Source organism: Lissotriton vulgaris, chromosome 4_1 (genome assembly GCF_964263255.1).
Source record: "Lissotriton vulgaris chromosome 4_1, aLisVul1.2, whole genome shotgun sequence".
In the NCBI taxonomy this organism is placed as follows: Eukaryota; Metazoa; Chordata; class Amphibia; order Caudata; family Salamandridae; genus Lissotriton; species Lissotriton vulgaris.
In genome coordinates, this window is record NC_141691.1 from 1,457,104,654 (window position 1) to 1,457,118,792 (window position 14,139).

Genomic DNA, 14,139 nt, shown 5'->3' on the forward strand with positions numbered 1-14,139 from the left:
TTAATTAAACATTTACATATTCTGCCATCCAAAATGCTCACAGCCAGGCTTTCCTGAAGATGTCACATGTGATGCGGAGTCTCTTGGCAGCTACGAATATTTATTTTTTTAATTAAATTATAGCACTTTTTTTAATGGATTAGTGCTAAACGCTCACTACCACTGACTTCTGCGATGGTCAGGCAGGCAGGAGATGAAATCCCGGTAATGCCAACTCATCTACCCATCCTTCCAATTTCAGAAAATTGAGCACCATGACATTGGTTACTTCATTCAGCAGTCAGGCTGCTTGCTCTACAGGGCCTATGGGAAACTAGCACATCTCCAAAAAGTTTTACGGCCCTGGTAAATAAATCAGTAAAGATTGTATCCCTCCTAGAAGACAAAGCTGCCCTAAGCAGGAGGGCCTATGGCTGGTTTGTAATTCAGAGCTACGCGAGGGCAAAGCCTCAATCATACCTAGGAACAGGTTTCTTGAGAATCACAAAAGAAAGATTCTTGCTTCTGAGGTTGGGAATTCTACCGGCAAAGTGTCATCTTCCCCCATGGGATTGCACAGACACTTCAAACCATTGTAGATTATGCAGAGACATCAACGAGGATGTATTACATCTACTATGCATCTGCAATGACTTGGGAGCAGAACAAAGACAGCTATTAAAGCCGCACCTGACTGCAAGCCAGGTACGATCGTGCAGGGAGGCGGTAAAGGCTTGCTTTGAGGGCAGCAACGTCCGGCTGGCCTGTAGCCATGTCCGGTTTAGGAGTGCAGCAAAAGCAAAGTTAAGCTTGTAAGTACGCTAACAAACTGGTCATCAGTTCAGGCCTGCCGGCCTCTGAAGAATGTATAACAACACTGTTCATAATGAGTGAAGACAGTGATTGAGCCTAAATTCAAACGAGCAAACTGGGGCCACAGAAGTTTCGATACCTACACTATTAGGACAGGGAATGAACTTCCTTTCCACATTCGAGTCTCCCCCGACCTGCTGTCATTCAGGAAAGCACAGAAAACTTGACTATTCAGCCACTAGTTTGTATTAGGGCATCCATGTTATCCTGCTAGGACAGCTGTTTGAGCTAAGTGCCAGGACACCTTCAGGTAACCCCTATGCTCTATACATTTATATAACACAACATTAGTGGGGCAGTTAAACAGCTCATGGCCCCACAATGGAAGCGGAGGGAACCTCCCCCCAATGGCATCCTGGTTCCACCTTCTCTGGCAGACCCTGGCCATAGAGCATTTATCTCCTAAACTCTCCCATACCGAGAAAGGTTTCACTCACCTTCGGCAGCCATTGATCGACCACCCCTCAAATTTGGAATTTCTCTGCTTCCAGCCTCCCCGCCTGAGGGCTCTGCATCTCTGATTGAGACTGCTCTCTTATCTTCCACCAGAATACAACGCCTGGGAGTGTGGACTCTATCTGCCGCAACCAGCATAGATTCTCATGAGCCCCTTCCCACCTCCGCCATTACCTTTCCACAGCTAGATTGATGTACCCATTCATCTATCCCCCCAGGACCCACATTTAGATAACCAACACCCACTAAAGGAGATGACTAATTGCTTTGTTATCCAACCTTGCCGTTTTAGCTTAGAGCATTTTACAAAATGCAACAAGATTTTGTTCTTATTTAATTAAACATTTACATATTCTGCCATCCAAAATGCTCACAGCCAGGCTTTCCTGAAGATGTCACATGTGATGCGGAGTCTCTTGGCAGCTACGAATATTTATTTTTTAAATTAGATTATAGCACTTTTTTGAATGGATTAGTGCTAAACGCTCACTACCACTGACTTCTGCGATGGTCAGGCAGGCAGGAGACTAAATCCCGGTAATGCCAACTCATCTACCCATCCTTCCAATTTCAGAAAATTGAGCACCATTACATTGGTTACCTTCAATCAGCAATCAGGCTGCTTGCTCTACAGGACCTATGGGAAACTAGCACATCTCAAAAAAGTTTTAAGGCCCTGGTAAATAAATCAGTAAAGATTGTATCCCTCTCAGAAGACAAAGCTGCCCTTAGCAGGAGGGCCCATGGCTGGTTTGTAATTCAGAGCTAAGTGAGGACAAAGACTCAATCATACCTAGGAACAGGTTTCTTGAGAATCACGAAAGAAAGATTCTTGCTTCTGAGGTTGGGAATTCTAACCGGCAAAGTGTCATCTTCCACCATGGGAACGCACACACACTTCAAACCCTTGAAGATTATGCGGAGACATCAACGAGGATGTATTACATCTACTATGCATCTGCAATGACTTGGGAGCAGAACAAAGACAGCTATTAAAGCCGCACCTGACTGCAAGCCAGGTACGATCTTGCAGGGAGGCGGTAAAGGCTTGCTTCGAGGGCAGCAACGTCCGGCTGGCCTGTAGCCTTGTCCGATTTAGGAGTGCAGCAAAAGCAAAGTTAAGCTTGTAAGTACGCTAACAAACTGGTCATCAGCTCAGGCCTACCGGCCTCTGAAGAATGTATAACAACACTGTTCATAAGAGACTCTTCTGGTAATTCTGTTTATCACCATGGTTCCTACGCACTCTCTTGCGGCGACTTTCTGCTGGTGGCCAGCTTAGCGACATACATTTTATTTATATACATTTCCATTTATTGTGTCATCCCAGGCTCAACAACATGGGCCAGGAAACAAGATGATTACATATATGGGAATCATTTGGCAAGGGGCGCCCGAACCAGTTGAGCAAATGGCATGATGAACTACAGACTTCTACTGTCAACAACAAACTCTCTGTCACCAGCTACAGACCTAAACACTATCAAGATGAAAATCCTTAACACTAATTTCAAAGGAACCGGTACTACGCAGGAGACCCCAGTAATTAGCATTCCGATAAATGCTGGATTTTACGCTATCTTATCTTCCTTACTGGCTGTATCGCACACTAGTTTTTATTCCCCCGCAATTTTATGGAATTACTGTAATCTTTAAAAGCACTTAACTAATCCTAGCATTACCAACGATGTTGTTTTGTCTTTTTCAACATATGTTTTATTTGTTTGCAAAGGTTTTAATTAATCAAGCAATAAAGTGAATTACTTACATTGGTGATGTGAGACATTTTTTAGATAAAAGTTGAGTGTTTGTGTATTCGGGGTGCAAGTAAATATTTACTGAAAACCTCAGATTAGGATGAAAGTTAATATTGCAGCCGTAACTCGCAGACGGTGGTACCCTCCTCCACAGCCTTCCAAGTCATAGGTGACCTCCTGTGCCATCTATGCCTACTAGTGAAAAATTCATGAATTCACATAAATATCTTCCATTAGCAATGCTCAGCATATTAACCACTCATTATCATAAACTCTTATTGATCACCGTGAATTAACTAAATGGGCCATCCCAAATATCAATTGGTGAAGAACCAGCGTAGACACCCTTTATACTATAACAAGACCCACTAAAGCGTACCTGAAAAACAACATAAAGTTGGACAGGCAAAAAGAAACAAACGTCTCAGTAAGCAAACTGCAGGTAACAGCATGACCTAATATACTAGAAGGATACTTACTGTTAGAGACGTTTACGTGTGCAGAATTTGAGCCTCGTACCAGGGAACTTCATGTGGTGGAAGTGGTTATGTAGTCGGTGTAGTGCTAGGAAGCTGCAGCTAAGGGGCACTAGAAGAAAAAATTATGAAGTTTAGAACATGAGAGAATCAGGGGTTTCAAACTATGCAACAGTGCATGAAGATTCTAACAATCTGTTGCAGTGTTATGTGTAGTTATACATGAAGACAGGCAGGAGAAAAAGTCACGCTGTGACCATATTCTAGACACAGTGGATCATCATATTAAATCTAGGGACACATTAGCAAATGCTACTACTATACTGACAAGCAGGATTGTCAATATTCTGCATAAACAGGCCCAATGTTGCAATGTCTCAAATGGCTTGATGCGAGAAACAGCTGCACTTGAATTGCTTCCCACAATCAGTACAACTTAAAAATTCGCTTTCCTATTCACATTCAAGCTCAACAACAGTAAAAATGCACAACCTCAGGTTCTTCACAGAGCATCAGAAAAACAGATCGTACTTCAGTCTACTTTCCACGCATGCCTGTAGGGTCTGTGTATGCTCTGCGTTTCACTGTTCCTTGAGTGAGCTTTGCTAGAGAGGGTGGTACTTTGGTACATCTTTTTAGGTCGCAGAGTACCAGACAGCACAGCTGTCTGGTTGCAAAGGCATTTTGGGGTCATTATAAAATCTGACTGAGGAAGGTATTGCATCCAGCACTAACCAATGGTTTTGCCTTTTGTCACTTACAGTTGCCTGCTTTCTAGTCGCTGGCTCTATTTTTTGTATCCCCCCTCCAGAATGTCTTTGTACCTCCCGAGGAGCATAGCTTGTTACCACCACTCTGATTGGCTCCTTCTATTCTTCCACCACTGCTTGCTTGTCAGCAGAAATGTTTCCGGGGGGGGCACATTTTTTACTTCATATTCATCACCCTTGTACCCTTCTCCCTCTGCCTTGCACCCTTCTCGCCCTCCCCTTGCACCCATCTCCCCCTCCCCCTTGCACCCTTCTCCCTTCCCCCTTGAACCCTACTCCACCTCTTCCTTGCACCCTTTTCTACCTTACACCGTTCTCCCCTCTGCCTTCCACCATTCTCCCCTACGCATTGCACCGTTCTCCCCTCTGCCTTGTACCATTCACCCCTCTGGCTTGCACCCTTCTGCCTTGCACCCTTCTCCCCTCTGCCTTGCACCCTTCTCCTCTCTGCCTTGCACCCTTCTCCCCTCTGCCTTTTACCCTTCTCCCCCTCCACCTTGCACCCTTCTCCCCCTCTGCCTTGCACCCTTCTCCCCCTCCGCCTTGCACCATTCTCCCCTTCTACCTTGCACCCTTTTCCACCTTGCACCCTTCTCCCACTCTTCCTTGTACCCTTCTCCCCCTCTGCCTTGCATCCTTTTCCCCATTAGCCTTGCATCCTTCTCCCCCTCCGCCTTGCAGCCTTCTCCCCCTCTGCCTTGCACCCTTCTCCCCTCCGCCTTGCACCCTTATCCCCTTCTACCTTGCACCCTTCGCCTTGCACCCTTCTCCCCCTCCGCCTTGCACCCTTCTCCATCTCCGCCTTGCACCCTTCTCCTCCTGAAACTTGCACCCTTCTCCACCTTGAACCCATATCCCCTTTGCCTTGCACCTTTCTCTGCCTTGCACCCTTCTCCCCCTCCCCTTGCCCCCTTCTCCCCTCTGCCTTGCACCCTTCTCACCCTCCCCCTTGCACCCTTCTCCCTCTCCCCTTGTACCCTACCCCACCTCCACCTTGCACCCTTTTCTACCTTGCGACATTCTCCCCTCTGCCGTGCACCATTCTCCCCTCTGCCTTGCAAACTTCTCCCCTCTGCACTGCACCCTTCTCACCTCTGCCTTGCACCCTTCTCTCCTCTGCCTTGCACCCTTCTCCCCTCTGTGTTGCACCCTTCTCCCCTCTGCCTTGCACCCTTCTCCTTTCTGCCTTGCACCCTTCTCCCCCTCTGCCTTGCACCCTTCTTCCCCTCCATCTTGCACCCTTCTCCCCCTCCACCTTGCACCCTTCTCCCCTTCTACCTTGCACCCTTCTCCGCTTTGCACCCTTCTCCTCCTCTACCTTGCACCCTTCCCCCCTCTGCCTTGCACCATTCTGCCCCTCCGCCTTGCACCCTTCTCCCCCTCCGCCTTTCACCCTTCTCCCCCTCCGCCTTTCACCCTTCTCCCCCTCCGCCTTGCACCTTTCTCCCCTTCTACCTTGCACCCTTCTCCGCCTTGCACCCTTCCCCCTTCTGCCTTCCATCCTTCTCCCCCTCCACCTTGCACCCTTCTCCCCCACCGTCTTGCACCCTTCTACCCCTCTGCCTTGCACCCTTCTCCACCTTGAACCCATATCCCCCTTTGCCTTGCACCCTTCCCCCCTCCCCCTTGCCCCCTTCTCCCCTCTCCTTTGCACCCTTCTTGCCCTCCCCCTTGCACCCTTCTCCCCCTCCCCCTTGTACCCTTCTCCACCTCTGCCTTGCACCCTTTTCTACCTTGCACCATTCTTCCCTCTGCCTTGCACCATTCACTCCTCTGCCTTGCAGCCTTCTCCCCTCTGCCTTGCACCCTTCTCCCTCTCCGCCTTGTACCCTTCTCCCCTCTGCCTTGCACCCTTCTCCCATCTGCCTTGAACCCTTCTCCCCTCCCCCTTGCACACTTCTCCCCCTCCACCTTACACCCTTCTCTACCTTGCACTCTTCTCCTTTCTGCCTTGCACCCTTCTCCTCTCTGACTTGCACCCTTCTCGCCCGCCCTCTTGCACCCTTCTCCTCTCTACCTTGCACCCTTATCTTCTCTGCCTTGCACCCTTCTCCCCTCTGCCTTGCACCCTTCTCCTCTCTACCTTGCACCCTTCTCCCCTCTGCCTTGCACCTTTCTCCTCTCTGCCTTGAACCCTTCTCCCCTTTGCCTTGCACCCTTCTCCCCCTCCGCCTTGCACCCTTCTCTACCTTGCACCCTTCTCCCCTCTGCCTTGCACCCTTCTCCCCTCTGCCTTGCACCCTTCCGCTCTCTGCCTTGCACCCTTCTCCTTCCTACGTTGCACCCTTCTCCCCTCTGCCGTGCACCCTTCTCAGCCACCCCTTGCGCCCTTCCCACCCAATGGAGGGGGCTGCCACCTGGAACAATGGCACCATTTCAAAAGCATGATGGACTAGGGTGGCCCTGACTGGGCCCACACCGGACGCACTGGCAATCCAGGGGGGGCACTTGCCCCCCCCTTGCTCCCCCCTGCGGACACCCATGTTGTAGGAAACTCTTTTTTTTTTGCCTGAGGCACTCAAAGAGAGTAGATGTTTCTTATATCCAGCAGTGTGACATGTAGGCTAATCCTAGTGGTGTAACGAAACTTGAGGGGGCCCCCTGCAAGGTACATTGAGGGCCTCCCACACTCCGGATTTAATCAGCTCTCGGGCCTTGGTACTGTACTGAGCAGGCCCTCTGCAGCTCGGTAGCCCCCCTGCACCACAGGGGCCCTGGGGGCCTGCGTTACACTACTGGCTTCTCCCATTCCTACCACTGCACTTAGCTCTCCCATCACAGTGAACTTCTGTGCCCCCGACCAGAGCACCTTTTGATTTCGTTCCTGTGTTTTTAGAAAAAAATGAATGTAGCAGAAATTTGGCCTCAGGTGCATTGGAGTGCTTTAGATTGAGCACCAGCTACATTATACAAGGTCTCATTCGTTTTTTAGGCACGGGAAAATTAGTGTTGCACTCAGAATCACAGGATGTTGAGCCGATTCCGGGACTTGAACATAAATCCCGAGTTCCAGAGCCGGCGTCTCTGGCCATTAGGCCACATCCTTTTACTGCTGCCCCTGAGGTGAGGCATCTACCCGCCCTCCTGCCATCCTCTTCCCAGGCCCGTACCTGGCTGTCAGTCCCAAAGAGAAGCTTTGCTTCTGTGACATGAGGACATTTGTGAGATATCCAAAAGAGATACAGGGCTGCCTGTCTTCGGACTGCTTCCTTTCCCCTACCTTCTTTGCTGCATCTGCTGTCCTTGTTAGGAGACATTTCTCAGGGACTCCTATCTGCTAATCATGTGTTGTGTTGGGGTGGGACCGAGATCCTTTCCAGCCCAAACAGGGTGCACACAAAAGGGCAGGGCGGTGAATGATGCATCCTTCTACATCCTGAACTTCTGGCTTTAGAATCCTTGTCTTTTTTAACCAGTGCATGCTTACGATTTTGCTGGTTTATACAGAGAAGAGTTATGCCTGCTAGCGTTGCTGAAAGGTACTTCCACGGCTTGCCCACGTCTGTTGTGACCAGCAGACTAACATGTTGCAAACTACATCTTTTCAAATCATTCCTCTAAGGGCCTCATTTACAAAGTTTTAATGCACATTCCTGTCCTTTTCCCCCTGCGCCGGAGTCCAAACAGCAGCCATGTGCCAATGCAGACACCCTTCCGTCATGTTGCAAGGGTGCCTGTGTTGCGGAGATGATTGGTCTTGTGCAGGAAGGGATACCTTCCTGCATAAAAACAATCATTTATGGCGTTTTAATTTTAACATGCATGCTGCTGAAGAGGAAAAAAACCCAGGAGAAATAAAAGTATTTCTCCTCGTTGCGCCACTCCTAGTGGCGCATTTCCAAGTTTACGATTCCTCATAAATCTGTAAATGCTTCAGATTCCATGGGTGTTGTGTGAGAACACCCACAGCTACACCCATGGAATGCGTCTTTCACACTGTGTTCTGCATGAAAGGAGCACATATTTACAAGGCCATGAAGGACCATATAAAGTAGCTTTGTGTGGCCTTGTAAAAACGCTGCGGCACATTGCACCACCAGAGCCCTAAAAAAGTGACGCTCCAGTAGCACAAAAGCCCTGATAGGACCTCGTAAATGAGTACCTAAGTGTGACGTGTTTCTTCGTATTGCCAGATAGTATGCAGCAGTCAACCACTCTTTAATGCACATCAGCGCCCCTCTTTTTTCTGATTATTACATTAGGTGTAGGCCGAATCTGGTTGCTTCCCAATATGTGCCTCACATTTGATTATTGCAAACAAGAACATCAATCTTTTCCTTTAAGTAAAAAGATTGTGTCCCGTGTATATTCTATTTAGGTAATGTAAAAAATATGTTACTCGAGCACCATGACGGAATTTATGAAGAAGCAAAAGCATTTTAACTAAAACCTTCTCATTCAAATCTACTATGCATGGCATTTCTGTTCCATTTTGTTGTCTACATATTTTACACTATTATTTCTCAACGGGTGATAACGCCTAGCATCATTCTAAGCAGGCAAAATAACTCATTGCAGCGATTTATGAGTGGCATGCATGCTTGAATCAGTGTTTCATTCTTCTCGGGTGAGAGTAATGAGTCGCACTAAAGTAGCCAATAACACCTTTTTAGGAGTGTAGAGTGCTGTTCTGAGTGATTCTTTCTCATATTGTTTCTATATGATAGTGAGGGATACTTAGGGATTGTTCACTGTTTCATTTCAATAAGGTGAGTGGGTATATTTTTGCAAGGTGCTACTTCTCCTTGCTCTTCTTCCACACCTCATCATTTTAGATAGAAATAAATGAGGGCAATATTTATGTAGAACATGAAGAGACTTTAGTTTTTACTAATAGAGTTAATTTGTATGTTTAGAATAGGAAGCTGGTGGTAATAACATCACCAAACCATTGCATTAGTGCAGACCTTTATAGGAAAGAGAATATGCCATTTATTGTAATGCTATGTGTTGGCGCGTAATGTAATGAGATACCTATTCTTCTGTGAACAGTAGGGCAGTTCTTAGTGCTTCAGCACCCCCACTTTCCTACGTCAAGTGCCTATGGCATGGGCGTGAAATTTAGGAAGAGGATTATTAAAGTTGTGCTGTTAGTAAAGAGCATTGGCCAAAATAAACATGCTCGAAGAAAGAAACTTGTTGTTCACAGGCTTGCAGGAATGATGAACTGGTAGTGGTAAAGATAAATGCAATGAGTAAAATCAGTCAAGCGGAAAGATAAGAGGCGAGAAACCTCTTCCAAGAAATACAGCACCTTTACTGATTTCAGATCTAGCTTTCAAAAGAGACAATTGAAAGTACATGTACTCTCTAGTAGACCGACTTAGGCAAAGGAAAAAAGAGTCCTCAAATAGCGAGCACTCATGGAAAAATACAAGGAGCCGGTCAGAGAGGTGGTAAACAGGCTCTGCTTCAAGGGAGGGACAACGACATGCTGGACAGTATAAAACAAATAAAGTCAGCAAATAGAAAGCAAGCAAATGTGAGTTATACAACACAAAGCCAATGGGAAGCAATGGGCGGAATGCATTCCTAGGGAAGCTTTCAGCATGTCCCCAATATATCTTTGTATCCTGACAGCTGTGCTCTCTGATAGGCTTCGACCTAAAAATAAAAAAAACATTTCTATGGAATTCCTCTGGGGTTACACTTGAGGTTGAATAAAAAATAATATGTTGAATATCTACCAATGCAAACATGTTAAAGATAATTTTACAAACCCCATTAACTGTATACCGATTGTTTGTAAGGCTGTCCCTTCAACGAAAACTTGATTGCGCCAGGTACCATTGTATGTGTATGGTGAGTGCTATGGCAACAGTTCTGAGCTTTGAGTAACGCTTCTAGGCAGTATGTCCAAAGAATACAGTATTCTCACTGAATACAATAAAATGACTCATGAAAATGCAATGCAAATTTAGACAGCACAAAATATAAAAATCATACTGGTGTTTTCAATAGCTATCTGTGGGTTATTGTGTAAACTGCTTTCACCGAGCTACTGCTCTCGCAGTTTAGCTCCCTGGGGACATTTTATTTGTCACACCTAATGGTGTTCATGCTATTGAGCTTGAAACATGGAATACAGAGAAGCCCTAACAGGTTTAAACATGAGACCTCCAGGGTGAACAAGTCTGGGATGCAGGTGCTCATGACACTGAAGCAGCTCACGCAGCACTTCAAGAAACATCCCTGTGCTCTGTGGTCTAAACATGCTGGAAGGAGACCCTAGACCACGTCAAAAGGATCTTGGGCACCACCTCCCAGCTGACCCCGCTACTCTGGTTCTTGGTATGACACTTCCCAATCTGGATGGCAGGACTCATGCAAATAGGGCCCTGATCTGCCACATCACTGATGAGTGAAAACTGTTTAAAGTGGAACTCGAGCAAAACCGAAGAGATCATTTTTGGAAACAATGCTAACTTTTGGTCACCTGGATGGTGGCCTTAAGCATCAGGTATTCTTCTGATGCATGTCAGGAAAGCAAAAAACCTAAGAGTAGAAATTGACAATAGGCTCACATGTGGGGATCAGGTGAACATGGTCACTTCCTCTACTTTCCAGTCTCTTAGGATGATTGCAAAAAATACTACACGTACTACCCCAGGAAAGTCAACGAACAGTGATCACCTCTCTCATCCTGTCAAAACCCGATTACTTCAACAGTTTATAGTTAAATATATGCACCATCAACATATAAACAAATTGCAATTATTGCAAAATGCGACAGCTAGATGCTGACAGGTAAACCAAAATGTATATCTGTACAAAATGAAATTAGAAAGCTCCACTGGTTTCCAATAAGGCAATGGGTCAGATTTAAATCCCTCTGTACAGCCTTCAAGGCTCAGCACGATTGTGGACCAGTCCATCTTAGGCAGTGTTTCAGTGGTACACTCCTAATAGAACTCTTCGCTGAGCAAAGACCGTGATTGTATCTAAATTCAAAAGAGCAAACTGGGGCGGCAGAAGCTTTTTTTTTTTTTTTTTTTTTAATTTTTGGAAGACCTTTATTAATAGAAAATCGCACATACAGCCCAGCAAAGAGCCCGAGGGCTCGCAGATACAGTACATTTCAACATAAGAAAGCACAAAGGATCTGTTGCAGAAATACTGAGGTCTAATTTTTAAAAGTTTGTTCTGAAGGATAGACAGGAGCAGGATATCGCAGAACAACGAGTTAGTTCCGGCATCGTAGGATCAGGATAGACAAATACACAATGTAATAAAATGCCAGAATCGCTGCTTACCACACAGAAGTGAAACGTCTAAACCCAGAAAGAAAGAAAAAGAAAAAGAATAGAAGGCCCATAGAACCAAAAAGAATAAAACAAAAAAAAACCCATCCACCCCCCACCCTGCACCCCTGCAGCTGGCTATGGCCTACCCCCCCTAGCAGTGTGCCTGTCGCCCAATAAAAGGAGTCCCGAAATATAGAGAGTAAGAAAAGGGTCCTAATCTATAACTCTCATTAAATAAAGAAAGGGGGGGAGGAGCCCACCACCCGTCCCCCCGCTTCACCCTCCCGTAAGTTCAGTAACAGCACAAAGTTTAAAGTACGGTGATGTTAAGCATTACAATCAAAGTAAGTTGGAAGCACAAAGTCGGCACACAGCGTAGTCAAAGGTAGCAACACACCACCCACATGCCCAGGTCAACAACAAAGAAACCGCCAAACCATGAGAATAAGCGTTCACCCCTGAACCGTTCTCTCTTTTCCACCACTGCGAACCATGGAAACCCAAAGGGACATGGACAATAAATCAAAAGAGCCAGTTTGGTACAAGCATTGAATAGGTCCAGGTACAAGCAGAGCAAGTAATCCCAGGAAGGGCACAAGGTGCACAGTTCCCTTGTTGTAAGGCGTAGCCGGGCCTGGGAAGAAAGTCTCAGTGTTTGGTCCCTTCCGGAGCGGACCCCGGGAAACAGGGGGCATGAGATGGGGAGAGCACTCCTGTCGCGGTCGCGAATCACTGATTGCACGCCGTCCCGGGCGAACACCAGCCACAGCGTGAGGCATCCCGGGGCTTGGGGCGCATGAGGCAGCCATCTTGTTGCCGGCGGGCATGGAGGAAGGAGAGTCACTGTGGACCTGCGAGTCAGCCATTTTGAAGCATCCCAGTGCACACACTATGCCGTCCACCTTGCTGGCCAGAGCTCGAGTAGAATACACCATATCACGGTGAAGGGAAACAACAGCTGCCAATAAGTCACTGTAGCACAGAGCATCACCATTTTCCCTTCCAAACATGGCCCGCCGCTCCATACATCCGCGACCACACTGCGTCACAGACATTTCACTGCTGCACTCGAGTACGCCCTCCATAGTCTTCAGTAGGGACGCTACGGGTTAGGCCAGGCTACGCACAGAGGGGCATAAGTTCCCTAGGAGGCAAGGGGCGGCAGACAGAACCGAGGTGGGCCACAGACGTTGTCCCATTGAGATGCCATCCCATCCGATGATAAGGGAACAAAGAGGTCGGGAGCCGTCCGCCATTAGCGGGAAAGTAAACAAGCAGTCACTGGGCAGCCAAAAGACCGGGCTCATACAGACAAACGGCTTAAACGATCGAGCCGGCAGGCACACTCATCTCTGTACCTGCAGTCCGGCGGGGCAATGAATGCAGGCTCGGCCATTTTGCGACAAAAAGTTCCGACCGGATCACAGCAGTCGCTGAAGTCCGATGTTGTTCGCCTGGCAGCCGGTCTCGGCATCCACTCGAGGTCCCGGTCTCAGAGCTGCAACAGGCCGCGAACTGCCGTCGGTCGGTTCGCCCACTTGCAGTGTAGCGCGAGCCTCGGAATTTCGGCACAAGCCATCGGAGCCCGCCTGCTTCCGCGGTGTGCCATCTCGGTTCAGGATCACCAGCAGGATAGGTACTAAGGAGGTGACGGTCCTCGGAGCCGAGGGACTACGCGTCCGACCTGGCAGCCATCTTGGCCCCTCCCCCGGCAGAAGCTTTGTTACCTGCACTATTAGGGCATGGAATGAACTTCCATTCCACATTCGGACCTCCCCCATCCATCTGTCATTCAGGAAAGCACTGAAAACTTGGCCTCCATGTTATCCTGCTAGCAAGTCTGTTTGAGCTAAGCACCAGGAAACCTTCGGGTACCCGCTACGTTCTATAAACTTATATAATATTACTGGGGCAGCTAAACAGCTCAACGCCCCACACTGTAAGCAGGCGGAAACTCCCCCTAATCGCATCACGGTTCCACCTCTACTGGCAGACCCTGGCCCTAGAGCATTTATTTCATAAACTCTCCCAATTCGAGAAAAGTTTCACTCACCTTTGGCAGCCATTGATCAACCACCTGTCAAAATTGGAATTTCTCTGCTTCCAGCCTCCCCGCCTGAGGGCTCTGCATCTCTGACTGAGACTGCTCTCTTATCTTCCACCAGAATTTGACGCCTGGGAGTGCGGACACTATCTGCCTCAACCAGCATGAGCCTCTTGAGCCCCTTCCTACCTCCCCATCATCTTTCCACAGCTATATTGATGTACCCATTCCCCATTCATCTATTCCACTCCCCCGTCACCTCGGCATTTTCTGGTTAGAGCTTCATGTCACAGATGCAAAGCACCACACATGGTAATTCACACTCGAAGCGGAGGTGGGGTGGGTACCACTGCTAGGCTCTATGTCTCACAGAGCCCCACTTGTCAGTGACTTTTACCAACCAGTTGATGTTTTCTTTATTGCTGTGTTATTATTCGGGTGCGATCGACTCTGTGGTTAATACACCAACCAATAAAGACATTAAAAAAAAGAACAAACAACGTCTCTGGTTTTTTATTAGCTTGACGTGTGAGCGATTCA

The 14,139-nt window shown here is 47.6% G+C and overlaps 1 protein-coding gene across 4 annotated transcripts in view; it reads right to left on the reverse strand.

Annotated features, from left to right (window-relative positions):
* LOC147724100 (opsin-5-like) overlaps positions 1-14,139 on the reverse strand; it is a 1,241,395-nt gene that overhangs the window by 997,221 nt on the left and 230,035 nt on the right. For all 4 annotated transcript variants that reach the window (XM_086965683.1, XM_086965682.1, XM_086965681.1 and 1 more), the window contains exon 2: positions 3,545-3,653. The gene's annotated coding sequence lies outside the window, so the exon portion shown is untranslated. The remainder of the gene's footprint in view (positions 1-3,544; positions 3,654-14,139) is intronic.